Below are 8964 nucleotides of genomic sequence, written 5' to 3'. Positions count from 1 at the left end.
TTCATGTATGGTGCATGAGGTTTGAGGCCAAACATAATTTGGTAACACTTTAGAATAATGGGCCGTTGTTAACAAGTAACTATGCAGGAAGTAATAGGTAGTTCTACATTAACACTTAATTTAATACTATTAACTAATATAGAAGCAAGATTAACCAAGCAGTAGGTAAGTGATAATTTTGGACAAAGGTAGCCCCTTATTAGGTATTTGATAATTACTAAAGAAAAAATTGTCATTGAGAACTACTTGTGAACTGTGACCAATTCATAAAGAATAACTAATAAATTATCACAACAGTAACAGTTATAAAATGAACAATTAGGTTCTTTGTGCAAACTAATTTATGGAAACCACCACCATCACCGGCTGAAGTACTGGTTGAAAATGTGATTCTTACCAAAATATGAATGGATGTGTTCTCTGTTCATTTCAAACAAACATATCATTTATTTAATTAGGATGTAATGCCAGCAATGATTGGATTCTCATGATTGGATTATTTCACTATTGTGAGCTGCATTTAGTTCAGTGTTGTTGTTTTTTTTTTTTTTTTTTTAAGTATTCTGGGGCAGGCTTCTCTTTAGTGTGATAGTAAATATGTTATTTTGCTTCCGTAATGAAGACATTAACTGCATTTATTTTGTTAAGCACAAACACAACATTTTCCACATTACAATGTCTGTTAGAATATCAGTATGGTGCTTCAAAGAAATGCATGGCTGTACAGTATGTCATATAAAATATGATAAAAACTCTTTATTGTAAATGACTTGCAAAATCCATCTTAACCCCTCAATAATAACTCAAGTGTTACCTTGTCAGTCCGCATGAACTACTACTGTGATCTGGCCCATTATTTTAAAGTGAAAAACATGTTAACCCCTCAATAATAACTCAAGTGTCACGTATCTGGTCTATCTCATCATGAACTCTTGCACACACATTCTGGACTGCAATCCCCATAAGCCACTGCACTAATCACTGCACACAGCTGCTCCTCGTTTCCCACTGAACTGATTGCTGCATACACCTGTTTCACATTTACCCACATGCATTTAAGCCACTCACACACACAGCCACCTTGCGAAGTCTTATTGTTCCTATGGTCGTAATTCTAAGCGTTTATCTCTGTGTTGGTTTCTCTGTGTATGACTCTGGACTGTGTACCCCGTTGACGATTCCTGCTACCTGCCATTGCGACCATTGCCTGTCTATTGAACTGTTTCCCGGATTACCTACGTTGTTCCTGTTTTCTGGTGATTATTCTGGCCTGTTGACGATTCTAATAAATGCTGCAAATGGATCCGCACGTCTCAGTCTGACTCCCTGTGACAGAAGACTTCGCCACTACAAGGATCCAGCAGCTTTATTCTCCAGCATCACAATATGGACCCGCATGAGTCTGTAAGCAAGATGGCCTCCCTTCTAGAGTCTCTTGACAAGATGACCTCCCTTCTAGACTCTGTTCGCAAAATGGCTGCCCTTCCAGAGTCTGCTCTCAAGATGGGCCCCCTTCCACAGCCATGGCACAAGATGGCTACCATCAAATCAGAGACTGCGCCGCCAGAGCGCCCTCCAGTGACTGCGCCGCCAGAGCGCCCTCCAGTGACTGCGCCGCCAGAGCGCCCTCCAGTGACTGCGCCGCCAGAGCGCCCTCCAGTGACCGCTCGCTCAGAGCCTGCTCTTCCAGAGTCTCCGCTGGAGACGCCCAGCCCTCCTGAATCTCCGCTGGGGTCGTCCAGTTCTCCAGAGCCCGCTCCTCAAGAGCGTCGTCCAGAGCCCGCTCCTCAAGAGCGTCGTCCAGAGCCCGCTTCACAAGAGCGTCGTCCAGAGCCCGCTTCACAAGAGCGTCGTCCAGAGCCCGCTTCACAAGAGCGTCGTCCAGAGCCCGCTCCTCAAGCCAGCCTTCCAGAGACTCCGCTGGTTCCGCCCAGCCTTCCAGAGACTCCGCTGGTTCAGCCCAGTCTTCCAGAGACTCCGCTGGTTCAGCCCAGCCTTCCAGAGACTCTGCTGGTTCCGCCCAGCCTTCCAGAGACTCCGCTGGTTCCGCCCAGCCTTCCAGAGACTCCGCTGGTTCAGCCCAGCCTTCCAGAGACTCCGCTGGTTCAGCCCAGCCTTCCAGAGACTCCGCTGGTTCAGCCCAGCCTTCCAGAGACTCCGCTGGTTCAGCCCAGCCTTCCAGAGACTCCGCTGGTTCAGCCCAGCCTTCCAGAGACTCCGCTGGTTCAGCCCAGTCTTCCAGAGACTCCGCTGGTTCCGCCCAGCCTTCCAGAGACTCCGCTGGTTCCGCCCAGTTTTCCAGAGACTCCGCTGGTTCAGCCCTGCCTTCCAGAGACTCCGCTGGTTCAGCCCAGCCTTCCAGAGACTCCGCTGGTTCAGCCCAGCCTTCCAGAGACTCCGCTGGTTCAGCCCAGTCTTCCAGAGACTCCGCTGGTTCCGCCCAGCCTTCCAGAGACTCCGCTGGTTCTGCCCAGTTTTCCAGAGACTCCGCTGGTTCAGCCCTGCCTTCCAGAGACTCCGCTGGTTCAGCCCAGCCTTCCAGAGCCTCCGCTGGTTCCGCCCAGCCTTCCAGAGCCTCCGCTGGTTCCGCCCAGCCTTCCAGAGACTCCGCTGGTTCCATCCAGTCGTCCTGAGATTCCTGTCTGCCCGGTTCTGGTCACGGAGCTCATGCATGGACTGTTCCCACCCACCCTCCCTGCTGCTCCAGTCCCGCCACCTCTGTCTCCTGACAGTCCCTCTGCTCACCCACATCCCACCTTCGGTGCAGAGGACTTGCCGTGGGACTGCCAGTCTCCATCGGTGTCCAGACTGAGGGATCCCTCACCATCACCTCCAGTCTCAGAGTCCTGGACTCCACCTCGGCCCTCCGACCCTGCGGCTCCACCCCGGCTCTGTGCTCCCTCGTCTCCGTTGTCGGCCATCGGCCCACCAGCTCCTCCGGGCTCCATCGTCTCTCCGGCTCCGCCCCGGTCAGTCGTCGCCCCACCTTCGCCTCTGGACTCTACTCCTCCGGCTGCGCCTCGTCACTCCGTCCTGCCGGCTCTGTGGACCTCCTCCCTCCCGTGGGCACAGCCTCGATCCTCTGTCACTCCGGCTCCGCTGCGTACCTCCGGACCTCCATCTCCGCCGGGGTCGCCAGAGCCTTGGGTTCTGCCTTGGCCCTCCGGATCCTCTGTGTCGCCCAGGACCATCGACTCTCCGGTTCCGCCTCGGGCTCCACCGGCTCCACCTCCGTCGGTCGGCCCCATGCAGGAGCCAACCCTTCCTCCGCCATGGCTTCTCCCTCCGTCGGCTCAGCCTCAGTTCGTGGTTCCAGTACCCCTACATGGACCTGGCCCTCCATCCCTCCCCCTGTTCCACCTCCGCTCCACCACCCTCCAGGTTGTATTAGGTGGTTAGAGCGTCTGGAAGCCGCTCCTTGGGGAGGGGCTCTGTCACGTATCTGGTCTATCTCATCATGAACTCTTGCACACACATTCTGGACTGCAATCCCCATAAGCCACTGCACTAATCACTGCACACAGCTGCTCCTCGTTTCCCACTGAACTGATTGCTGCATACACCTGTTTCACATTTACCCACATGCATTTAAGCCACTCACACACACAGCCACCTTGCGAAGTCTTATTGTTCCTATGGTCGTAATTCTAAGCATTTATCTCTGTGTTGGTTTCTCTGTGTATGACTCTGGACTGTGTACCCCGTTGACGATTCCTGCTACCTGCCATTGCGACCATTGCCTGTCTATTGAACTGTTTCCCGGATTACCTACGTTGTTCCTGTTTTCTGGTGATTATTCTGGCCTGTTGACGATTCTAATAAATGCTGCAAATGGATCCGCACGTCTCAGTCTGACTCCCTGTGACATCAAGTGTTACCTTGTAAGTCCACATGAACTACTACTGTGATCTGGCCCATTATTTTAAAGTGAAAAACATCTTAACCCTTCACTAATAACTCAAGTGTTACCTTGTAAGTCCACATGAACTACTAGTGTGATCTGGCCCATTATTTTAAAGTGAAAAACATCTTAACCCTTCACTAATAACTCAAGTGTTACCTTGTAAGTCCACATGAACTACTAGTGTGATCTGGCCCATTATTTTAAAGTGAAAAACATGTTAACCCCTCATCAACATGTCTATATGCAACGTGATCTCATGATAATTCGTATGTATTTACATAAAATGTGGTTCTACAAAACGTACATTTACTTACGTTTTTCCAGACACTAAAACATACAATACTGACGTATTTACAGCATCTAAACGTACAAATACTTAGTATTTTTAGCATTTTAAGGTCTACAAAATGTTAAACAAGACTACACTTTAAACCATTAAAATAAATGACATTTCTGCAATCGTTTAACCATTCATGTAATATTAGCTTCGTTTGCCGTGGTGGGACACAAAAGGCGTTTTCTCCGACATGCTGTGACTAACAATACAACCATAAAATGCACGCATCATAATCATAAAATCAAACAATTTTATTTGTACGCTGTAATCCAGATCTTCAGAATTCATACGATTGGGAGGAACAGACCCAAATTCAAGCCTTTATATGACGATCGTGACATCTCCATCCCGAGCAGCGACTCCAGCAGCAAGAGCAATAAACCCCCGCGCTGCAGTGCATTTAACAATTCAAATACAAACGCACCAGGAAACTACAGGCTTTACGGCAGGAAAATCGAACGTTCATTGGCTCTTGCCAGCATTCGCTACAGATTACAACATGCCGTGTTTCTGGTGAGATTTGTTTGAACGATGCGCAGGCGCCATCTCGGAGAGGATCAGGATAATATTTTCAGCCATCAGCAACCTACCCAAATCCTACTCTGTACCTCAAAGAAACCTACTGTCTGTATTCCGCCAGAGACGACTGCGGCTGCAAACGCATAGTCATTTGGATTACTTTTTGGTACGGCTGTTGACATTTTTGCAATGAATAAATGATTGCGATTGCACGTTTCCATCTTTCATGTTTTTCTTTATTACTGTACAGAGAGAGTTATGGTTAACGTTAGGTTTAGAGGTAGGAGTGTGATTAGTGACTATAATTTTTTTTTTAATGCTATATTGTTATCAAAATGAGAATTTTCCTGCATATTTTGGTCAGTTAAAGTTACGTTTTATATATTACATTTTAAATCCCTTATTAATATATTGAAAAAATGCATATTTGCTGTAAAATGGTTTAGGTTTGGGGGTAGGTTAAGGGGGCAATCTAAATCGCTTATTAATGAAATGATAAATTTGCATATTTGCTATAAAATTGGTAGGTTTATGTTTGGGGGTATTATGTTTGGGGGACATTTTAAAATTAAAGTAAAATTAAACTCTTAAAATAAATTTGGCACAGTAAATATAACTAGCCACAAGCAAGGTAACCTTTGAGTTATTAGTGAAGGGTTAAGATGTTTTTCACTTTAAAATAATGGGCCAGATCACACTAGTAGTTCATGCGGACTGACAAGGTAACACTTGAGTTATTATTGAGGGGTTAACATGTTTTTCACTTTAAAATAATGGGCCAGATCACACTAGTAGTTCATGCAAACTGACAAGGTAACACTTGAGTTATTATTGAGGGGTTAACATGTTTTTCACTTTAAAATAATGGGCCAGATCACACTAGTACACTCAAAAAAATAAGTCATTGGATGAACTCAATTTAATTGAGGGCAGGATTTCCATCCAATAAATATGTGTGACCCCAACTCATAAAAAACAAATTCATGCAATGAAATGTAATTGAGTTGGGCCAACTCAATTTGATCAAATATAGTTTCAATGAAATTGATACGTTTATGAAGTAATTATTTTATGCTTGTTGAACTCAATCTAAAACATTTAACTGGAAAACAAATGACTAGGCAGAAATTCTTCTACACTCAAAAAATGATACATTGGATTTACTTAACTTTAGGCATTAACCAACTTATTAGGCATTAGCCATAAGATAGCTTTGTTACATCCATGGCATACCCAAAGTAGTTGTTTATTTTATTATTAAAACAACTTTAACTTATGTTATCAGGTCCTCAACCCAAGCACATGCTCTATGCATTCACCACAATGGTAACCCCCCAAAACACTACCATACCAGAAACTGTTTTAAATACAAACATAAAAGAACATTAAACATTAACAAGTCTCCCAATTTTATCATTTTATTAAAAAAATGCATAAAATAAAATTTTATTTCAACATTTACTCTCCTTATCCAGCCGTGTGCAAAGCATGATGGGAAGGGGAAATCCACTTCCTAGTTACACAAGTAAAATAATTTATGTACTCTCAACTCTACTTAATTGAAATACGTTCTTTCAAAATGAAAATATTGAGTTGAACCAAAACGAAACTGTTTCAAATCAGTTTAACACAATGCAATTGTTTAAATGGGAAACCTAACACAATGGTGTTAAATGAAAAAGATTTTTTTAAATTAACTGTACAGTGTGGCAGAATCTTTTTTTTGAGTGTAGTTCATGGGGACTTACAAGGTAACACTTGAGTTATTACTGAGGGGTTAACATGTTTTTCACTTTAAAATAATGGGCCAGATCACACTAGTAGTTCATGCGGACTGACAAGGTAACACTTGAGTTATTATTGAGGGGTTAACATGTTTTTCACTTTAAAATAATGGGCCAGATCACACTAGTAGTTCATGCAGACTGACAAGGTAACACTTGAGTTATTATTGAGGGCTTAACATGTTTTTCACTTTAAAATAATGGGCCAGATCACACTAGTAGTTCATGGGGACTGACAAGGTAACACTTGAGTTATTATTGAGGGGTTAACATGTTTTTCACTTTAAAATAATGGGCCAGAACACACTAGTAGTTCATGGGGACTTACAAGGTAACACTTGAGTTATTACTGAGGGGTTAACATGTTTTTCACTTTAAAATAATGGGCCAGATCACACTAGTAGTTCATGCAGACTGACAAGGTAACACTTGAGTTATTATTGAGGGCTTAACATGTTTTTCACTTTAAAATAATGGGCCAGATCACACTAGTAGTTCATGGGGACTGACAAGGTAACACTTGAGTTATTAGTGAAGGGTTAAGATGTTTTTCACTTTAAAATAATGGGCCAGATCACACTAGTAGTTCATGCAGACTGACAAGGTAACACTTGAGTTATTATTGAGGGCTTAACATGTTTTTCACTTTAAAATAATGGGCCAGATCACACTAGTAGTTCATGCAGACTGACAAGGTAACACTTGAGTTATTATTGAGGGGTTAAGATGGATTTTACAAGTAATTTACAGTAAACTTGCACTGAAGCACTAGTGATATTCAGACATTGTACTGTAAAAATTTTTTGTACTTTACAAAATAAATGCAGTTAATGTCTTCATTACGGAAGTAAAAGAACATAATTATTTACTATCACACTAAAGAGAAGCCTGCCCCAGAATACTATTAATACTAATACTAAAAAAAACATTGAACATTGAACTAAATGCAGCTCATAATTATCATATTAATCATTATCATTAATCATATAATATATGTTTGTTTGAAATGAACAGAGAACACATCCAGTCATATTTTGGTAAGAGTCACAATTTCAACCGGTGATGGTGGTGGTTTTCATAAATCAGTTTGCACAAATAACCTAATTGTTGATTTTATAAATCTTACTGTTGTGATAGTTAATTAGTTATTCTTTATGAATTGGTCACAGTTCACAAGTAGTTCTCAATGACAATTTTTTCTTTAGTAATTATCAAATACCTAATAAGGGACTACCTTTGTCCAAAATTATCACTTACCTACTGCTTGGTTAATCTTGCTTCTATATTAGTTAATAGTATTAAATTAAGTGTTAATGTAGAACTACCTATTACTTCCTGCATAGTTACTTGTTAACAACGGCCCATTATTCTAAAGTGTTACCCATAATTTTTTTAAACGATCTGTTAAAAATTTCAAAAATATCACAAAAACCTTGGTAAAACAACACCAGAGACAGTTAGCTTATCACTGGGAGAATTTTAATTTTCAGAGATTTGAGTTTGGTCCAGTGAGGAAAGAAATGATCGATAACTTGGAGGGTGGTGAGAATTTAAGTGCTAAGTTTCATGTGAATGCATTTTCTGATGTGTCAACTACTAATTGGGTGAAGAACTTCGGAACTGAGTATCAAATTGGTATGTTTGTTTGTATTACAACAGATATGGAAATTCCTGTGTTCAGAAAGATCACAAATATCATTATTAATGAAGATCAAGCTTTTATTTTGACATGCAGAGTTGACACACTTTATTTTGATGACCACTTTAATGCATATTGTATTGAGGAGAGAGCTGATTCCTTTTCTGTTATTTCTATTGATGAGTTGACGTATTACAGACCATATGACAAACAGTTTTCTAATGAGATGGATGAAAAAACATATGTAGTGCCACATTGCCATTTTGTGTGACCTGTGCTAGAGGATTGGTTGTCGATTGTTAATGTAAAGCCAATGCTTTGTTGTGGATGGTGTGCTTTTTAATACAGTTTCACTTGAAATACAATCTCCCTGTTTTTGTCTTTTTTTTGTAAATTATTTTAATGAGTTGAGTTGGGGGGGGGGGGGTGTAGGGGTTAAATTGATTCCCAATAGTATTACAAATCACAAATTACAAAAGAATTGCATTTTATGTTAAACTTTACATCCTATGTAGTGTTAATATGGCAACAACTCGATAGTGTTGAAAGAAAAACACACATTTGGTGTTAAATTTTGACACTACGCACTGGTGTTGGGTAAATTCAACACTAACCAGTGTTGACTAGTGTTAAATGTTAACTATTTAGAGAGTTGCTGCAACTCTGTCATAGTGTTAAATATTTAACACTTTGAAAAGTGTAGTATTAACTCGATCTAGTGTGGACCAATATAGACACTTTTAAAGTGTTGAATTTAACTCTGTAGGTGTTGAATTAGCAC

Source organism: Garra rufa, unplaced genomic scaffold (assembly GCF_049309525.1).
Source record: "Garra rufa unplaced genomic scaffold, GarRuf1.0 hap1_unplaced_002, whole genome shotgun sequence".
Lineage (NCBI taxonomy): Eukaryota > Metazoa > Chordata > Actinopteri > Cypriniformes > Cyprinidae > Garra > Garra rufa.
Note: the sequence above shows the minus strand (reverse complement) of the source record.